The 21,802-nt window shown below is 37.0% G+C and overlaps 1 long non-coding RNA gene across 1 annotated transcript in view; it reads left to right on the forward strand.

Moving 5' to 3' along the window:
* Positions 1-355: 355 nt before the first annotated feature.
* The window catches only part of LOC107207294, a 40,869-nt gene continuing 19,422 nt past the window's right edge, over positions 356-21,802 (forward strand). Inside the window, exons 1-5 of the long non-coding RNA XR_004498388.1 lie at positions 356-442; positions 872-982; positions 1,382-1,634; positions 3,896-3,974; positions 20,869-21,019. This is a non-coding gene — a long non-coding RNA (uncharacterized LOC107207294). The remainder of the gene's footprint in view (positions 443-871; positions 983-1,381; positions 1,635-3,895; positions 3,975-20,868; positions 21,020-21,802) is intronic.

A 21,802-nucleotide genomic window follows, 5' to 3' on the forward strand; every position in this document is an offset into this window, starting at 1 on the left:
CTGACCTGCAGTTAGACAGAGGGCCTAGCCCTTGCCTTGGAGGTGACTGCTGGAATTTTTTCCTGCATGGAAGATATCCAAAACTACAAATACTATTTGGTGAGAGGAGGCCAAATTTGGACCTGTCAACTTTGACACATCTCCTAAAATATTCCAAATGCTAGCAATGGTGTGTAAGAGAGTTGTAACAAAGGAGAGATTTCCAGCTCTTTTAACAGAGAGCTATTTAATCACACTTTCTTGTAGAAGCATTCAGTGTGAAGATCTGTCAATAGAAATCTCAAACTGTGAATATACAATTGCACTTTATTATCCCTTTGTTATTTTGTAACTGCATAGGTATGACAGACAGAAACTGATGTTAAAAGAAATCCGCAATTGTCAGTGTGTCACATGCATGAATCCCACTGCTGGAAGTTTTTCAGTAAATCAGCATCTTTGGGTAGGTACACCAAATGCCATATTTTAACAAAATGTTTTTGCTCACAGTAACACAATTTAAGGAGAATGAACATCCTAAGGCTGTGTTAGTGTAATGCACAGCAGACAGATGGTGCTCTATCTTGCACAGAGCAAATAAGGAATTAAACAGTTATAAGCACCAGATAAAAAGTGCTGAGGGGACAGAGTACGTAGGGAGACTTTCAGTTAGACCCATTGACAAGACATGGCAATGGAAGCCCATATAAGCAAATAAGTGCTGTATTGTACAACAATAATAATGTGTAAGACACTCTAGGTGTCCTCAAAAGTCCTTTGACTCTCTAAGGAGTGCAGTGAGAGAGTATACAGTTGTGTCCAAACCTTTGCACACCAGCAGGATTGTTTTCCTTTGTGTCTTAGGGATTTATGGTGCTACTGTTCTTGGCAGGGCCTGGAAACCAGCCACACACAGAACAGAGAGAGATCGAAGCATCTGGTGAACTTCAGAGTTCCATCTTTTGCGAAAGATGAAGAGACTGGAGCAAAACTCTGCCTGAGGGTTTGTTTTGGGTTTTGGGGGCTTTTTTTAAGAATTAACTGCATTTTTTATTAAAATTAATGAATTATTTGTTTCAAAGTTTTGGGGAAGATGTGTTGGCTGTGCTTTTTCTGCCAGCTCAAATGAGCTGTTTGTGGCAGTTGCATAGCATTTTTTTCTTGCCTTGTGCCAAATTTTGGTTGCCACTGCCCATACCTGTGCTCAGGTCAGGAGTTTCCTCCTGATTTTTAAGGTGGTTAGGGTTTGAATTCCAAAGATTGGCAAAATATGTCTGTTAGGATGTGCATGTAACAATTACCTCAACACTTTTCTGAAAGCTTGTGTCTGTGCTACATTTATTAAATGTGTAGACTATTAAAGGAAACAGCAATTCAGTTCCTTTAATCCCATTTCTGACAGACCCACGTGCAAATCCTCCAAGAGAGCCATGCACCTGTGACAGAGCTGACGGAGCAGCAAAGCAGACAGGGGGCTTGAGATCAGCTCCCCAAACAACCAGACCTCACTGAGTGACAGCTTGTTTGTGTCCCGAGTGATGTGCAGGATCTGGTTTGGAATCTCACAATGGAACCACTGCTCTGTGACAGCGACCGTAATGTACTTCAATTCAGTCCCCCCACAGGAGCAACAAAGGCCAAAAAATCTACCACAAGTATGCTTAACTTCAAAAAGAACAACTCTCTGAAAACAGGGAAGCCCACTAAAAAGAAGCTAAAATGGGCCACTAAAAGAATTAAATTCTTCCAGGCAGTAGGACCTCTGAAGTAGGGACACAGTAGCAGAGCATGCCTCATCCTTTGGGAAAGATTTCAGAAAGGGTAAAAAGAGCCTGGCATGACTAATCAGCAAAGGAAAAAGTGCTGTTAGATGTTTGAAAGGTGATTTGGGCTAGCCAGTTTCGGGGATCAGAATTTTCTCTAATTTTTTTTTTTTTTTTTAAGGAGAGGGTGGGGACATCAGCATGGGTCTGAGGAAGGGTTAACAGTACCAAAAGGGAGATCCATGCTATTTAAAAGTGCACAAGAAGTTTGGGTTGGTGACAATGAGAACTTCTTCCAGGTAGTAATGATGAGGATCAGTTGTGAAAAATTGGCAAAGTGATTGGGTAATAAAATTACCCAGATGAAATTCAGAGTAGATAAATGTAAAGTATATGTAGACCGGGGAAAAAAGCCTTTTTCATACAGAAGATGATGGGCTCTGAACTGATGATTACCACTGAAGAGTGAGATGTGGGGGTTATGATAAATAGTTCAATGAAAAGATCATCTCGGTGTTTGGCTGTAGTTAAAAAAAAAGAAGAATCAAATTAGAAGTTATTAGAGAACAGAGAACAAACAGAAAATATAATTTTCCCACTGTATAAAGCCATGCTGCAGCAGGACATTGAAAACTGGCGCAGTTCTAGACATGTCATTGCAAAAGTGATGTTTTAGAATTGGATAAAGTCCAGAGAAGGGCAGCAAAGATGACTTAACCAACAGCTTCTGTGCAGAAGCTGGGAGACCTGATAGCATTGAAAGGAAGCAATGTGAGCAGCTGTATTAGAGATCTACAAAACCACAATTGCTAGCAAGAAGGTATGGGCAGACTCAGTGCTGTCTCATACAGTGCAAGAGCTGTGAAAGGAATGGGAGAGAAAAGTTTAAAACAAGAAGAACTTCATGCAGTGGATAAAGGACTTCTGCAATTCCTTTCCAAAGGCTTTAATGAGCACAGGTTTTCATGCACTCAAGGGCAGACCAGAGTTTATAACTGGAACAGTGCTACCTTATGTGTAGCATAAGGTAAAGCACAACCCACTCAGAAAATCTCCCTAGCTGAAAATATTCAGAAATTACGAGAGTATTATGGGGGAAAATATCATATGTTCTTGTGATGGTTTTACTCTAATCTGGTGGCTGCTGCTGACTACCTCCTAGACTGATTGCATCCTTTCTCTGGCCCAGTATGGCTGCTCATGTGTGTGTGTGATCACAGGTAATTACAGATGCAAACTTTGCACATCCAGATGGATGTAACATATCTTGCTAAATTAAATCATGGGTTTTTTGAGAACAAGTGTCAAAATGAGATTATGGTCTTAAGACTAAAGTAATACCATGACACTTTATAATTTGTGGCTTGCACTATTTGCCTATAAGGTAGTTCCTAAAAATGAGATTCAGTGTTGGCTGTGAGAGTTGAGACAAGTGGTGCCTTGGCTGGGAGGACAGTGTTTATGTGAGCAGGTTCAGCTGGTGTTTCAACCTTCATTCATCACCTTGAACAAGAAGCTCAGGTTAACTTCTTTTCACCTGCTAATTTCAGCTGAAATTAAGAGACCTGATTAACTAAAAAGGAAAGAGGCCCTTTATCTCCAATAGCAGAGCTTGTGCCTGGCTACCATTTTGTACTATTATTCTCCTTTTATGCTTATATTTCACTGATCACTTGGAAATATGTTTAACATGGTTTTTTGCTATACATTGAGTTCTTTCCTAAGCAGAAACCTTTATTTTTGTAGTTTCAGTATCATTTAGTATGTGGAAATACATAGATCTTTTTTTTTAAAAAAAGAGTTAGAGCATTTATTCATTTATTGAAACCATCTTTCCAGTTTCTGATGTGTTCCTTCTATTGTGTTTGAGCTTGTCAACAGTATTTTTTTGTAATAGATAGAATTGAGAAACACATCTCAAATAGATTCTCATACTGCTTGTTCTAACTGTTAAGAATCACTGTTGTGATACAGCCTGGATTAGTATATATTGTAATTAGGTTAATTATAAATGTTCTATGATATGATTTTACTTGAAAATGCTGACTGATCCAAAGTGTAATTTCTAAGAAAGTGTATGAGTCTTAGAAATTTCTGTTTAGCTGTGTTTTTAAGCTTTCTGATTTACAGGTATTTTTTTTTCTGTCAAACAGGAATGAGCACTGAAAATGAGGTATTCTGTGTTTTGCCCAGTCCTATCTGAACCACACCAAGGGGAAAAAACACCCTCAGGTAATTATTTTGAGTTCTCTTGTTTTTAGGTGATGGTTAAAAACACCATAAAGCTGTTCATAATAGAATTATAGTAGAATCGATCCAAGATGGGGAATCAATATGTCGCTCTCCTTAAGAAATTTAACAACTCTATAGCTCTTTTTTGCTTGATACTCCACTAAGGTGCTATCTAACATATTTTTATTTTTTTATAAACAACCTTCATACCCTGAACTATCCCAATTAGATTAATCACACACAGATTATTAGTCATTCTGGAAAGAAAATGGCTGCAAAGGAGCATGCTGCCCTGAAGTCAGGCACATTTGGCAGGCTTCATACTAACTTGATAGTAATTATGATCTCCATCGAGTGAGACAGGCAGTGAATAAGATATTTAACGCTGTGTGCTTTGGCTGTGAAAACCTTTTCGACTTGTGCTTTCAATTTCTGGGTTTCAATGTTATTAAAATATCTTTGTGGGTATATTTTAAAAGAAATAATTATCCTTTCCTATACACACACTATTTTTTTAATCTCAGGGAATTTTCTCTGTTTACTGACTGCTCCCCAGAGATGGAAGCTCTAACCACCATGGAGACAGCAGGACCATAAATATACTTTTGCAACACAGGGGCTGCAGTTACAGGGTAGTGAAATCTATCATCTCACTCATATAAGATGCAATCTGCCTGCATCAGAAAATTACCCAGAACTTTCTATCCACAGTGACTAGATTCAACTAATTTTTTAATTTTAGAGATTTGATATGTATATTCCAGGTAATACAGGTCTTTCTATGTAGTTCTTGTATTTATAAATTCCTCTTCCACTTTGAAAAACATTTTAAATTCTTGTGTGATTTATGTAAGACCTGTTTTTTTAACACTGCTAGTCTAACTCAGTGGAGAGCTCCCCAAATATACATGTATAGGCTATGTCAATACTCAGAGTAACTGCTATGCCTGAGCCCCTGATTTCTGTCCTACCGTTTTCTCATGGTAGTCCACTGGCCACTAGAAAGAGAATGCAGCATTCTCAGTCAATGAGGACCTTAGCCATAAGATATCTAGATTCTTTTAATTATCCGGATAGAAGTGCTTATAAAATCTCATGGAACAACTCTCCTAAAAGCCTGAAAACTTCCTTACAAACTATGATGGGTAAAGGTACCAAGAGAATAAATTTGACCGTGTTTCATATACAATTGCACAGGATTCAGATAATTCCAAATTGTTCTGAAATGCCTGGAAAACTTGCTGTTGTCTATAATTATTATTTTTTAAATTGAAATGCATTGCAAAACAGCCATGATCTTATTCCTAGGTTTCTGTTGTATAAAGCTTCTAGCTGGAAGTCTACTATTTATTAAATACATTTGCTAGATCTACTAGTAGAACTCATATATCTTGGTTTTTGTGCTGTTCCAAGGCACTTCTCCTTGGAGGGAAGAGCAGTAGGAATGAGAGGGCAAGACTAAATTTTCACAATGTTAGAGTAAAGCCTCCAGCCCAGTCAAGAGTAGGAATATGATTGATGACTTTGCAGTGATATGGAGGGCGAAATACTGACAAGTTACAATAAAATTTTTTTGGAAGCTCAAAATTTTGGCACTCATGACAAGATGCCACGTGATTAGAAAACAGGTTTGTGTTCCAGACTGCTTTGAAATTGAATGTGAGCAGTTCCTGCAAATAGTAGTTCTCTCAAATGTGTTTGTTCTAAGCCTGTGTATACAGCAAACTACTGTGCCCTGTGGTGCAAACCTTGAACAAGCTGATTCAAGTACCAGAAACAAATGCCTAAATGTGACAGATTTGTGGCCCCTGCACACTTGAAAAAGCCAGGTAAATACATCTGCAGAGATCTGGCTCCCACAAAACCAGATTGTTTTCTTACTCAAGGCAGCTCAGATGTAAAGCTTACATGGTATCGCTGCACTCTGCTATCATCTAGGAAGGAGGCATCTAACACCTCACCTGTTGTCCGACATAGCAAAGGACAAAACTGGGGATCTGGGATAAAACTGCCAGCTGCTTCCTTCTTTTCTTTTTTTTCTTTTCTTTCTTTTGTTTTTTTTTTTTTTTTTTTTTTTTTTTTTTTTTTTTTTTTTTTTTTGTTTATATGTGTGTTTGGTTAGCCAACAAATTTAAGCACAACCTTAGGACCCCTGAGATGTCCTCTCCTCCTCCCAGTTTTGTAAATTACCAGAAGGTAATTTAGGTGCAGAGCAGACTGCAGGGAAGGAAGAGCATGCAGAGTGCTGGGGAGTCCAAGTGACTCCCATTGAAGATGATGGCTTCCTTCCTCATCCTTCTCAAGTCCACATTCAAATGTTACTATAGTGGTTGTCTTTTCAAATATGAATGGTCCTTCCATTTCCTTCTGCTGCCTCGTGCCCACAAAGTTTGGCAGGATTTTTCTTGAAAAAGCACTCTTATCACAGTTCCTGTTCTGCCTTCTGCATGCAGGCAGAAAGTGGGGATGGAGATAAAAAATAAGGGAAGGCAAAGAATATCTAACAATTCTGAACATACTTTTCCTAAAAAAAAATATTGAAAAAATACTGCAAGATTTGGCAACTCGGTGAACCAATCATTAATTTATGTTTTTCCCAAGCTAGCTTTCTTTTTGTTTAGCCTTCCTATCTGGGTTAGCTTTTAACAAATTCAGCTGTCACTTTCTATATGAGTGAGAACATTTTTAGTACTATGGATTGAGCTGGCAACAAGTGAGCAGTAGTGTGAGACCATCAGCAGGTGCGTGGGAGACAGCAGCAATTTGGGAAGCCTGAGAGAGCGCTGGTGAGGGAAATCAATGTTAAAAAAGCATAGTAAAAAAGCATATTCTTCAATAGTTTCTGATCTTTGTATGTTATCTCTAGGATTTAAAGACAGTTTCCTTTTTTCAATGCATTTGGAAATATTAACCTTTGGATTGAGGTAGGAATTTTACCCATGGTTCCTGAGGGCTGCTTATTTAACATCTGTTTAGAAGCAAGGAGGAGAGCAGTTTCTTGACTCTCATACTACATCTGGGTCAACAAGTCACTGCAAAAAGGAGCATTTTAACAAGAAATACCCCAATAATGGAAAATTTCCAAATAAAATTTCCCAATAATCTGCTAGACATAAAAACATAGATCATATTGAATCAACTTGTACATAAATATGAAGACAGTAGGGGAAGTATGGTTGAATGAGCCATCTACACACCAAATACTTATTAACATATTTGTTGAATTTAGTCTTAAGTGTCAGAGTGATTCTCTGCTGTAAGAAGCCCCAGTAATGCATTTGTATTAGCACTTTGCAGCATAGAGACCCTAATCTGCCAATTCCTAAAAATGAATGCAACATTCTTCAGGAAACTATGCAGGAACTGGCACTCTGGATGAACTCCTGATGTGAAGAGGAACATTTTCACTGCCTTTAACAATGCCAACATTTGTTGACTGATAACAGCCAGTGACAGAATGGAGAATTGGAGTATCAAAGAGATAATGAAGGGTATACTAACAGGTTGAGGTGAACAACCCATCAGAAACAATGGCAAGTGTCTTAGCCTCAAGTTTGATGTGCTTTTCATAATGCTGGTGTAGTCCTTTGGTATTCAGTGTGTCAGGATAATCTATACTGGCAGTGAAGTTAGGAATAATACGGAGCAAAAGAGACAATCCAGAAAAAAAAATTTTCAAACAAGCTGGGACTGAAGGAGGATAAAGTCAGGCTATTCTAAAGAAAATAAGGTGTACCAGAGGTAAATAAAATGGGATTATAACAAAGATGAAAGTCATAGAAACAAGGGGTAATGGGAAGGATTGTCTGTTTCCAAGGCAAACAAACAACCTAATTATATAACTCCTTTTACAACAGGACATTAATTGTCCATTAAACATAGGTGCTGTGGAAAGCAAATAATCATCTTTTGGTGACCCAAGAATGCGTATCACTGACTGAAATATTTGTTTCTAATGAGGGATTGACAGTATCATCTATAAGGAAAAAAGGTGTCTGAATTAAATGTGCGGGGAGCACTTTCCCCTCCCCAGTGATATATAGCTTCTTATTTCCTTGGTCCTTTTATGACTCCATGAAATCACGCTGTATTTCCTTAGTTAAATGTATGGAGGAAAAAGATACTGAACATTTTACAAAATTTTCATCCATTCTACAGAAGGTACTTGGAGGTATGATTCTCAGCATGAGGTAAGACAGGTATCTGACAGGTATATGCCCTGTTTCATGAAATATTACACTATAAGTATTAGGAAGATGAAAGGGATGTTATTATACTGAAACTATGATTTTGCAGATAAATTGTTTATTATAGAGTGGTTTTTTACTATGTTCTTGGTCTGAATGAACATAATTCCAATATAATAGAAAAGAGAATAAAAACAAAATCACTAGAGTCTAGAATTCACCAGAATTCTGTCTTCTGTTTTACTTGAAGAAGCATACTTATTGAAGTTTCTTCTTTGTAATGAGATTGTTTATCTTTTTTTCTGTTCAGATGCTACCACCTTATGGTTGCATGCCATGTTAAAGACTAGGAGAATATTTATGATCAATGGAAAATACGGAGATGCAGAGTGTACTCCAAGGAGAGCAGAGTAAAACAATAGCATAAAGTGTCTGGGAAAAATAATCCCATAATATTGGGGTGAACTTGTTTTCCTCCAGAAAAGGAGCTGAAATGAAAATCTATCAACAAAATCTGTGTTGCATTTGATAGCCTATTCATCTGTCTACAGAGAGAAGACCCAGTCCAAGATATCTAGCAGCCAGAACTTCTAGAAATGGCATGCTGCTGGAGTCTGACAGAAAATAAATGAAAATACTATCTAGACTTCATATGTGCACACACACAAAAAAGACAATTGTGATAAAGGGTTAATATGCTGGGTGAATACTTGTTTATATCTCTATATTGTTAGCACCAGGGTGTTGATGAGCACATATTTATCCATAAGCCACTAATTTACTGCCACTTTGCCCATGGTGTTGGAGAACCTCGTTACTTCCCAGTATCTGATTGGGAGGAGCTGACCAGAATTTTAACAGAATCATGAGAGCACTCCAGTGAACTTCATGCTGCAATGAATCGTGTTGTCTAAGGCTGCCTCACAGCACATGTAAGTTTCCTTACTTCTGATACACACAACATGTGCTCTAGCAGTTAATCACTGATGTGCAAATTCATTTAAAGGTGACCTGCAAGAGTATTAAAAATAACCTTCCACGTTTAGGGATATATGCTGAGTACCCCAGGCATTTATCACAGTTTTAATATGAGCTGTGACCATTTTTGCTTGTAATGCTTCCAAGAAGCCTTCACTCACTGTGAATTGTTGGCTCCTTCTCATCATGACCCACTGGCCTGCTACTGGTCATGTCAAATGTACTGAAGAGCCCTGAGGCAGACTGAGCCACCCAGGTATGTCAAAACTCCTTATTTCAATCTTACAGAAGCTTTGAACCTTCTCCATTTTATGTGGATAGGAAATGAAGGATACTAAAAATCCCAAAACACAACAACAAAAAAGCTCTGCATGTTAGAAACATACACAGAGCTTTAGAAAAGAGATTTATTTAATGCTGTTAAATTAGCCCCATATTTTGCAAAGGGGGATAGTGGTGTGGTGCATCAGCTGTCACCTGCTTAATGTATTCCAAGGCGTCATCTCGTATAGGAGCAGTTAGTATGATGCACTTATGACTCAGAGGGTTTTGAAAAAAAATTAAAAGAGTAGTTGGGTAGAGAGAATGTGGTTTAAAAGGAAATTTACTAAAACTTCTTTTGGAAGAATTTCTATGGCATACGTTCCATGTTTCTAAATCTGACAAGCACTCAATAAAGTGGTTTGACTTTCCATCCCAATACAGACTTTATTTTTGTGCTGAGATGCTAAATTCTGCACCAGTTCAGTGTAATTATTTTAATGATTTATTAATTTTTTTTCCTACAAAATTTGTCAGATAGTCATTATGTCATTTAATTTAGGATTGTTCATACAACCAAGGATTTCCATGTCCATTTCTCAGGACAAAATACTCATTGCTTTTGCTGGGGGCTCACATATTGCATTCCACATAGTTTTAATAGTAAAATGGCCTTGGTTAGATTTGTTTTGTACTTGTTGCTTCACCCTCTGTTTGTCATACAAATCTAAATCGGTATCAGCTTTGAATTGCCGGCACGCTCTCACACTCAAAATTTGCACCTCTCCCATTTCAGAGCAAGGTAAAATAAGAAAATATTTCTGTTCACATTGGCTCCTTCCTTTCATCTCCTCAAGCCTAAAATGACTTTAGTATAAATTTAAGCAAACTGTCTTATTACAAAAATTTTGGTGCATCCAAAAATTACCCGTTTATAGTATTCTCAGGAGTGTCATTGGATTTATCTCAGTGCTAAATGATGAAGAACCTCCAAGAAATACATACAGGCTTCATCCACTGGGACCCAAAGCAGAAAGCAAATTAGCTCTTTATCTTGTTTGGATTTCTGTTAATCAAGAAAAATGCACTTAATTACTGTGACAGGAAGCAGTGCATGTAGAAACTGCACTGAGCCTGGAGCCAGATGTCATGCAGTCTAAGATAGCTGAAAAGTTTGTTGTGCTGCCTCTCTGTCAAAAGAAGAGAACCTCCTCACGCACAGCTAGAACTTGATATTTTATTCAACTAGGAATTCCAGTAACTCACATAAGGGAAATGGGTTTTTTTATAGCTACAAATGTTTGTTTGTTGGGTTTTGGTTTTAGTTTTTTTAACACGGCCTTGTGGGATTTGGGGTTGTTCAGAAACCTGGATGAACTTAACGTCTCTGTGACCTTTCAACCTCTCAATTTGTTTTGCAACTGGCTAGTGAAAATTTCCAGCTTTGAATCAACAGAGATAAAATATTATTACTGAGTGAGAATGGAAATAAAGCAAATTTGTTTTCTTAAGAAAAACTATATTTAGAGAAGGTGAATTAACACAAAATGCAAAGCAGGACTCAGTCAAAAATCTTCATTTTGTTCCCCCTGGATGCTCTGGGAATCACAGAAGTTCAGGATAAGTTGGATCAGCTTGGATCAGTTTATGGAGATTTTACTACTATATTCTAGTCCATTGCTTTTGAAAGTTCACATATCTTAAGAATGCCTGCTATCATGCCAAAATAAATACTCTTAGTCCTATTTTTATAATTATCAGCTGAATTCTTGAGACTTCTTGTGGCAATACTTTCTTAATTAGAGTTTGAAGTAGTATCAAGCAGAGCCTATACTGGCAGTCTTTCACAGCTCAGTGGAATTTTATCAAGTCTCCAGACTTCAAGGAGAAGGTCAGGGTATGGATTTTGGATTGCTGTGATGTTACATTGCAACAGATCACAAAGCATTGGTGACTCCCAAATGCCAGCAAGGAGAGAGTGTTTGCTTTTCACAAGAAATGACCCAAGTCAGATTGCGTGCCAGCAGCGGGATTAAAGTTGAGCAGCAGATTGTGGGGTTTCTTTCTATATTAGTGGTTGGACTTGGTGGTCTTAGAGGTCTTTTCCAACCTTAGTGATTCTATGATTCTTCTCTCCATCATTGCAGAGCCTTCAAATTTTGACCTTGGAATACTGCTCTGTGAATTGTCTGGTTTCATACATAGGCTGTTCTTGTGAGAACATTCCATCAGTAATCAATGTCAGAAGGCAAATGAAGAAGGCTGGTCACCACATGTGGCATACTTTCTCATCTGCTCTTTTCTTTTTTATTTTTCTCAGCCTTTGTAAGGAATGCTAATTTAACTTCCATGTTTATGTTTTTTGGGCACCTATCCCAAATTCAGACCATCATTCAACAACCTATTACACCCGTTCCTAACAGAGTGCAGGGATCCATGACAAATGAGGGGCAGCCCAGGCAGGGGGTGAAGGCTGTGGTGTGAGAGAAACACTGTGAGAGGAAGCAGATCCCAGTTCTTAGCTCTGTGAGACTCAGCACAAGCTGGGATGCCACCACCTCACAGACAGGTGATAGGTACCAGACAAGTGGCTAGGTGAAACCTAAATGCCTGTTCCCAGCTCCTACTGCGTTCCTACTATCACAGTTTATCTGTAATTTAGGAAAGAAACATATAATCTTACCAATTGCCCTGTAAAAGTTGTCGGCTCCTTGTTTACACAGTTTCATGAAATAGATAGTGTTTCAAGGTTACTTGTGACTAGCTTTTTGTCTGAGGTGACAGGGAATATTGCTTCTAATTAACTCATCATGTTCATCAAAATCAAATTCTTCAAATCCTTGGATCCTGCATTACAGAGAAATTGCCTCCAAGTATGGTGTAGTAAGAAGAAACTAGCATTATTTAATCTATTGGAAATTAATAGGAAATAATGTGACATTTACCCCATTTTGACTGACAAAGTAAAAATATTACAATATTTCTCAAAATACATGTTCAGCAAAACTATAGTTGTATTAATGTCTAAGTTATTATTTTTACATTAATAGAAAGGCTTCAAAGATAGTTCTTTTACTAGGAGTATGCCTAGAGTTATACAAATAAAATGAGTATTTTATATTTGCAGTGCACAATAAAATGTAGTCAATGATGAAAGAATACTATAAAATGGAGTCCCGAATATCAGAAGTAAAATCACCAGAGAAAAGATTTTCTGCTTTTCTCATCAGCAAAATCTTGTAATTACAGAGTTTGCTGCCATGTGTCTGGTGGGTGATTGCCTTCAGCCTGTGCTGTGAGACTATGTTTATTGAAGACTGATACTGGTATATTTGTCTATTTTTTACTTTAATTTTAGAAGCAGGTAGACTCATGGTGTCTTTATTGAACCTCTTACAACTACTTTGATAGGTAACAATGAAGCAAATTTTGGCTCAAAACCCCAGGCTGATGGCAACCAAAATATCTTGTGTTGGTTTTGAAGAATTGTTAAAAGACATAAGCTAAGCTTCCAAGCATACTGGACTCCTTGCTCTAAAGCTGGTACCAACTCAACTTCTTGGCATGGTATTATTTTGAAATTTTCAAAATATTTTGATTATCTCAAAACTAATTCCTCTGCCCCTTCTTTGGGAAAGCTTGAAACTGTGTAACTTTTGCTAATAAGTAAAATTATTTTTCAAGTGTTTCTCATAAATTTGTAAGTCTGAATTTTCCAGCCTGCTTTAAACCTGCTCTAAATACAAGGTAATGCAAAGCTGATGGTTTATGTGACATTTCCAGAAGTGGCTTTTATACAGCAACCTTCATGGCAGGATAGCATTTCGTGTGGAACCTCATGTTTAGAGGACTGAATTGGAAGATTGTGGCTAAAACTATTAGAGAAGGGTGTAAGTCCTCAAGGAGAACAAACAAGTGGCAGAGGAAATATAAAATCTTGTCCAACAGCACTCATTTCCTTACTTGCCTTCTGTTTCTAAAACAGGGGTTTAGTGTAAACAAAAAATCATCAATGTTAATTATCAGCTCTAACTTGGGATCAGGAAAAGCAATAGGGAATTTCATATGAAAGGTCTGTATTTTTGCCTTTCGTATCGTGCTATTTGATATGGATAGATGGAACTCCCATACCTACATCTTCAAGGTAAAAAATGTGGTTTCATCCCCACTTGCAGATATACACACAGTATAGAGGCACCCAGTTAAAGTGCTCACTTCCAAGATGGCCACGTCCTGGCACCTACATAATTCAAACTGAAATCACGGCTTTATTGGCTGGCAGTCCTGCATAGTGCAGCTACACTCTCAGCATTCTTCGAGCCTGCTCTGATCACTAGCTCTGAGTTTAAAACTCAAGAATAAAGGTGCTTCTGTATTTGCTGGTTTTGTAAGGCAGACACTGTAAGTGTTGCATTTTCATGTAGAAAAAAACCCACAAATTTGACTTGTTTACCCTATTGTATGAAAAATTGCTCAATACTGAAGCTGAATCAGAATAATCTCATTGTATCGAGGATTTAATTTGTTTTATAAATTCAATAGTAGCTCCTTTTTTTTATTATGCACCAAATAATTATATATAATGTGTATATAAAGACTTGTGGTTTACTTTACCTTTATAATCAAGACGACTTTAACACTTATTTGATCTTCTTTCTACCTGTCCCCTCCACCCAAAGAGAAGTATTTTATTGCTGTTCTTTCATTCTGTCTGGTTGTTGTCCATACATTCTGCAACTCCCGCATTTCACTGGAATATTAAACAATCCTAGAAGGAAATATTTACGAAGGAAAGCAGTTCGTTATTCTATAAGGACAAATAGTGGGGGTTCATAGTGTCATCAGGAAGCTGCTGTCAGAACAAAACGCTTGTTCACGTTTTTGGGCAGCAGCCCCGTCTTTGTGGCCGTGGCCGCCTCCGCCAATATTAATTGCGCAGTGCCCCCTAGGGACTCTGCCTCCGCCGGGATCGCCCCGCGCCGCTCCTCTTCCCCCTTCTTGACCTTGATAATAACTTGGAATGTCATCCTCTTCCACCTATAACGATATGACTTGCTCCTTAACTCCTTCCAGGGTTTGCTTTGGTTTTTTAAGTTGACAGTGGTTCGCAGCATTCTGTGTGTTCTGACTGCATACATATTCTGTTTTACATAAGAGGTTTTCTCTATGTGATTTGAATTTGGTGGTAATGTTTTAAGACATTCTTTTCTGGTTTGGTATTTCTAGGAGATGGGTTTTCTTTTCATTTGTTTGTTAAAAAGGAACTGTGTGAATTTCCTTCTAAGAGCCACTATTTGATCGGTGCTGGTAGAAAGAGGCTGGAAACTGCAGTACTTGTACAGATGTCACATACCTGATGAATGATTTCTTATACTTATTGATGTGGTTGCTTCAGGGAAATAACAGTAATGACGAGAACAATGGTAAAGACATGTTTCCTTTTACATCACTCACATAGGTGAGCTGAGATGTCCAAAGAAAATTTGTTCATAGGAAGGAAGAATTTTGCCAGAAGTATTTATGATCAAAACAGTTCGGAAATAAAAGATGGTAAAATGAGCAAAGGGCAGTAGGTTTTGAATAGGCTTCATCAGCAGAGGGGAGAGGTCATCTGGGAAGATTAGTTATAGGAGCTATTAAATCACCTCTGTGACACTGTTAGAAGAAGCTGCTTAACATAATCATGTGCAATCAGTAAAAATGCTGTTTATTACAGAGCAGTTTTGATTTTCATATTTGGTATTGTTATGTAAGATGGTGTAATGTAAAGCCATACACATTTCCCTAGTACAAATTACCAGCATTAATGATTTATGCTGTTTTCTTGACAACTTTTAAAATAAAAATTTATTTGGAAATATGATCCAAACCCATTTCCACTAATATATTTATTAGAGAATTCCATGATTTTTTTCTCTTTACACTGTAGTTTTAAACAATTGCAACTGATACAGAGTTTATAGATCAACTAGTCCTGCATCCTATACCTCTGTCTGAGTTTCATTATCCTACTTATTGACACAATGATAACCATCTCTTTGAAGTGCTTATCATTTAGTAATAAGACTCAAAAAAAAAATAAATATTGTCTTCTAACGTGGTCTCTCCAGTTTGGAATTAGATTTCTCTTGCATATTTTCTTATGTGTAAAGTAGAGAATAATATCATCACTTACGTTTCTTGTATATTTCTGTCCATGGATTATTTCAGGACAGACATGCCAAATCAGAGTTTTGGATTTGGACACATCTTGGTTGTAAGATGTTAAAAGTTGACTGTCACATTTCATGAGAACTAGATAGAAAATTTGAGGGTGATGGAATCTTTGCCAGGGTGTTTTGTTGAGTTTTTTTAAATTATTTTTTAATTAGTTTTCTGGCACATATTAGCATCTTGCAAGATACTAGCTTATAATTTTCCCCTGAGTTTTCCTTCAGTCCAGACCATAATCTTGTCAGGATGTATGTTTCTGTGCCATGAAGTGCAACAGACTTCCAGATAAACTGAGTCAACAAGGGGATGGCAAAGTACTTTCAAGTCAGCAAACTTAACTGAGTCTGTTGTCATTCTGCTTCCATAGTTATGCAGAGTTGGGGACCAAATATCTACTAACCAGCTACCAAACTGCAGCAGATTATAGGCAGGCTGTACTCTCACATATTTTATTGTTTTCTATAATTCTATCTTGTCTATACAAAATAAAATCATGTCAGAAATCTAGAGCTGTATTTTTAAATTTTACTTCCTTATTATGTCTTAGTTTGGTATAATTCAGAATATTCCTTGCATATTCTTTTACCTCCATTTTTGTGATTTATTAGATGGCATTAGCATGTGTTGGCTGTTTCTTTCATTTTCCCTGATAATCTGGCAGCTAGAAAGAGCTAGAATGAGGTACAAGTGCAAGTACATACTTTTGGAAATCATTCTAAAGCATAATATATTGAAATGTTTCATAATGAATCCTTGTTTGCCAGAAAAATATTCATCCATGCCAGAAAATTATCTGTGAGGAATAATTCTAGCCCCTTCTTTCCTCCCCCTCTTCCCAATTTGTGTTTCTTGGAAGAGGAGACGAAAAATGGCACAGATGCATGCAGTATTGCACAAAGAGTATATATGGACATTTCAGTCACTGATATTTCCCCATTTTCTGATGCTAATGTAAGATATGTTGGTTTTGCATTTGTAATTAAGATGAACAGATGGTGAAGACTTAGTTTAAAGTAATACTGTACATCCATTAAAATAATCTCTGCTGACAGTGATTCTTTACTATAGCAAGAACTAATTGCATATATAACATGTGTACATCAGAAAGAACTCGGTCTTTAGCCATTTGCTCCGTTAGGACAATAGTAAAACAGACGTCACCAAAACAGAATTTGTCCTGGAGACTCCTAGGAGTAACAGATGCATCTCTGCTTACAATATTGCCTTGCTTTAATTAATGAACACTTTATGAATAAAAGAACACATAATTTCAGAAAATATCCAGGATTTCTTTTGAAAAAAGGGGCTCATGTTTTGCAGGAGGAAGGCTCAGGAACATGACAGTAAAAATTTTAACAGATAAACTTGATGTTGCTTACACTAGTTCTCCCATGGAGTAGTACATGTAATTTGAGCGTTCCTTGGCAAGATTTATAAATGTCTTTAATAACTGGATTTTTGTTTTAAATTAGGTACATTGTGACAGGTCTGACTGAAGCAAGTACTTAAGCCTCTGTGAAGCAAAAGCAGACCCCTGCATGTTTTCTCCTTCCCCTAAAAATTATACAAAATGTCATTTTTCAAATTGTTTATGTATGGGTTATATAGAAATATCATTATGTGATAATATAATAAGATCTATACTTCACAGGAAATGGAACTTCAGGTTACATATCCAAAGTAGGTATCTATCTTTCACCTGTTGTATGGAACAACAACACATTTGTTGACCAGTAATACTTATTTTTTCAAAAACATTATTTGGTGGTAGTATATTTATATACAACCCCTTTCCTGTTTACTTCTTGTCCTGCCTGCCACCAGCACACTGGTAACTATTTTCCACGATAATGAAAACTCCCAAATTCTAACCTCTGAGGACATAGTTGGGCAGAAATTCTTCCTTCCTTTCCCCAAGCTTCTTTTGTAAGGACATACATTTTACTATTGTTATGTTTACCAAAAATTAAGTATAGGGTTTGATTAGCATTTCTGTCAGTTTTTTTAAACTAAAGTACATCTTCTATTGTGCCAGAACTATCAGCAAGATCACCATATAGTAGCTGAATAATATAGTAGCTGTGTTTAATGAGCAAAACAGTTGTCCACACTAGCTTCACAAAATCAGTGAATCTCCATTTTTTGTCTTGTGCTTCATCTGTCAAAGGCCTGGGCTCCATACTCTCTCCTCCTCACGAGTTGTCACTATCCAGGAGAATGTCTTGGAGATTTGTAGTGTGTCACACTTTGGTTTAAATTCCTTCATTTTTTCCTGTTAAAATTCTGCTTTGTTTAAAAATACTTACATATTTATTGAAGCAAAGACTTGAACCCTGAGGCCCCATTTTCAACAGGAGTACCAGAAACTTCATGTTACTGAGTAATTTTCACTGTGCCTCAGAATATTTGGGTGTATTAAACCAAGTGGAATAGCACCAGCAGGAGAGACTGAGAGAGTCTTTATCCTAGAATATGAAAATTCTGTGACATGGTAGTTAAATAGTTTTCCAGGAGATATGGTTCAAAACCCCTCAGGCAAAAAAAATATAATTGAACCAACTTTTTTTTCTATTCAAGATGGGCTGTAGGGTAAAGCAGGAGAGAGGAACTGCTTTCTTTTAATCAATACATTCATTTTCTTTAAAATGTCTGAAATTAAAATTAAATATTTCTCTTCAGTGTATGTACCTCCTTTCCATCGCACAGCTAAAACTACTTAAAAATAATTTGGCCAGAAATTTGTGGTTGGGAAAGAATATGGTTTGACAGGCACTATGAGAAAGTTTTTATTTGCATAGATTTCATTCTGGTGACAGAATTAGACCAAATAATTCAGTAAATACAACTGAGGCATATGGGCAATGCTCACTGAAAAAGGAAATAAAAAATACAAGGAGTGAGACAGACAGTGACCCAAGGGAACACAAAAGGCTGCAAGTTTTACAAAACATTCATTTGTCTAATTTACTCAGCATAATAAAGCAAGGATCAATTTATTTGTGGAGTGTCCTGGAGTGACTAGCAGAAATTATTGATTAGAGGAGTAACATATTTACTGAATGTGGGATGGATAATGTTTTTGAATGGATATAGAAAATATCTCTCCAAAACTGGAATGATCCATAAGTCATCAGATGCAGAGCACAAAACACCAACAGACTAACATACTGAGAAAGGCTTTAAACAATAACTGAGTAAATCTTGGAAGAGTTCCAAAGAAACCGGGAGCAGAAGAGGAACTACATGCACAATAATGGGGTTTAGACAATAGAGATAGTGCAGCAGACATTTGTGAATGGAGTATTAGCTCTTTAATTATAATAATTACCTAAGTTTAAGGTCAAGGCACCTGTGCATTGCTGTCTGTGAGAAACTGATTAAAAAATTAGAAGTAGCATTTAATCTCCGTGATACTATTTCCAAAAATTCTCTTAGAAATTTGGATATTGCTGAGATTATTACTTATTATTTGTACTGTACCTAGAGACATTGACTGAGAGGGGTCCCATGGCACCACCCTGATACCATTGACATCAAGATTGACTCTCTTACCACTTAAAATAAAATATAAAATGAAAATTCTCCACAGGGAGGAAAACCATGAAAAAGGAAGACTCACATCTTATTTTATTCTGCTTTCCCATTCATACTGAAGATGGAAATGGAAGGCTTCATTTTGTTCCCTTTAGTAATTCATAAAAGTCTATTCCTGGGCTTGGAAATTAACTTTTTAGCTGATCAGTTGGCATAACCTCAGATTTGCTGCAAGTAAACCATATCTGAGAAGCAGTGAAGGTGGATCTTCTCACTTGGACATGGGTGAAGTACAGAGCTCTGCGAAGTATCTCTGTCTGGAAACAACACTGCTCACATCATCCCAGTTAGGTTCATGGCTCTTGGAGGCTGATTTCGGAGCAGGAGAATGTGACTGTGTGAGTAGTTTGTGCTGCTGGGACCCCACGTGCAGCCAGAGCGTGACACCAGGATTGGCGGCAGTGTTTGTGCTGAGCAGTTCCACACTTCGCTCACCACTTTAGGCAAGCTCAAATTTGAAAGAGAGCAGGCAGACATCACTGAGGAGCATCACAGAAAGACTTCTTTTCCCTTTCCCTTCCTTACCCAATGTACAAGTATTTGGAGGTGGATTGCAGGTAGGAAAAGAAAGCCAGTCCCAACAGGAACAGACACCAGCACTTTTTATTGAGAACACAGTTAGAGGAGAATTGAGTGAAGAATTGGTGTTGAGGGAACTAGGGAATAAACAGAAGAGACAGAAAAGATGGAATAAAACAAAGTGAAGAAAGAAATATTAGAGGTGATAGAGCCAAGGTATGGAGATGTGTTTACAGGAAGACATTAACTAAAAGCTTACAGGGACAAGAAACAGGTTATTTCTAAAAAGAAGGGAGTGAGTGTATGAAAAGAAGTCATAGGAGAGGGCAAAAGGAAATATGGAAAAAGAGACTGAAAAAGTAAATGTGACAGTTTAGAAGTGAATTCCTGTAATTTCTTATAACTGTTGGTCTACAATGCCATTTCTGACAGAAGAATATTTCCATCCCTGTAAAAATCTGAAAATCTTATACATCTTTTAAAATGAGTAATTTCTAGTAAAACACATATGGAAATTTTAGTATACATTTTTATTTTAGAAAATGGTCCTGATTTCAAAATTTTCATTCAGTTTCTTGACTTTTCTCTCTTTTTGCTACTTCCTCCTTTTTTTTTTTCACTCATTCTAAATTAAATCTGCACCATCTTCAAAAAAGAAGTATATTCCAGAGGAATTTTGACAGTCTAAAAATGTCAGAAATTAGGAAAAGAATTTCACAAGTGCACTTGACAAGAAAGAAAGAACTGCTTTTGCAAAAGGTCACACAAAAGAATAAAAAATACAAACTAAAACAAATGCAATAGTATTTTCTGATGAAAAAATTTAAGTGACGTGTCCAGAAAAACTTCATTAGGAAGCAAAGACATTTTCCTGTTTGTATTTCTCATATTTCGGAGTGAAAAAGAAAATATTGGAAGGATATATTAAAACAAATGCAACCTTTGGATCTCTTTCTGACCCTGAAGCAAGTGTCAGGTTATCATTGCAGAGGAAGATGTTTTCTTTCCAACTGTGGCCTGTGGTTGATAACCAGACCTTTTACATTTCAGCTGTAAGTGTTAAAGATGACATAAAAGAAACAGAATTAATGTTTTTTCACCACTGTACGTGCTCACCCCCTTTTGTGCTTTCACTATTTCAGGGGTCATTGTTTACATTCACATTTGAGGTAAAGTCTGCTAGAGATGGTCACTGGAGAAAGGAATTCACAGAAGATGAATTGAGAAAATGAGGTGCCTGTGGTGAAATTCTGGGTAAAAGCACAAAATTAACTGTCATCCAAGCCCAAGAAGGTGAGTAACTCCAAGTCAGAACCACCATCACTCTGATTGAAGTAGTGGAAGAACGTTGAAAGAGCCTGTTCTAGGTGAGAATAAGCCTAAAGATGAGGAAAATGATTAGAAGAAGAGAGGATGGAAAGCTTTTAGTGAATCAAAAGCACCTGTTAACAATAAATAAATAAATAAAAGTGAAGAAGAACAACCTTTCTTCATTTTCCCTAATGTTTGGGTCAGATAAAACCAAGTCCTGAAGTATCATTTGACTGTATCTTGTGAGAGGAGTTGCAATAATGTTAAAATACAGCAAGAAATCAGTAATATTTCATGGTTAGAATATTGTTTTAATGAAAACTGAGACTAGGACTGATTGTTTTCAATATGATTAAGAAACTGAAAGTTTGACTAGAGCAGAAAAATAAACTAAAGCTCTCTAGGATTATTTGCTCTATAATACCATCTGAAAACTTCAAAGGGGAAGGTTCTGTGAGTTAATATGCAATCATATTTAGAAGCAGTTGCTGCTTTAAAAAGCTTGCAGTTTAAAAACACAAGTGAAAGGATGGGAGGGAGAACAGAAAAGGAAGCTAGTATAATTTCCAGAAAAAGTTTATTCTGAGAATTATTTTAAAAATATGATTCTAGAAACGACTTGACAATATCTCAGGCTACCTGGAGACATCGGGAAAACATTACTGGAAATCTAAACAATGTGTCTTGCATAATACCTGTTTTTGTAAAGTGGCTGGACTACATTATCTTTTAGGCTGATTCTAGCAGAACATTTTTTGACTGGGG

The sequence above is a fragment of the Parus major genome, chromosome 7 (assembly GCF_001522545.3).
Source record: "Parus major isolate Abel chromosome 7, Parus_major1.1, whole genome shotgun sequence".
NCBI classification, from domain to species: domain Eukaryota; kingdom Metazoa; phylum Chordata; class Aves; order Passeriformes; family Paridae; genus Parus; species Parus major.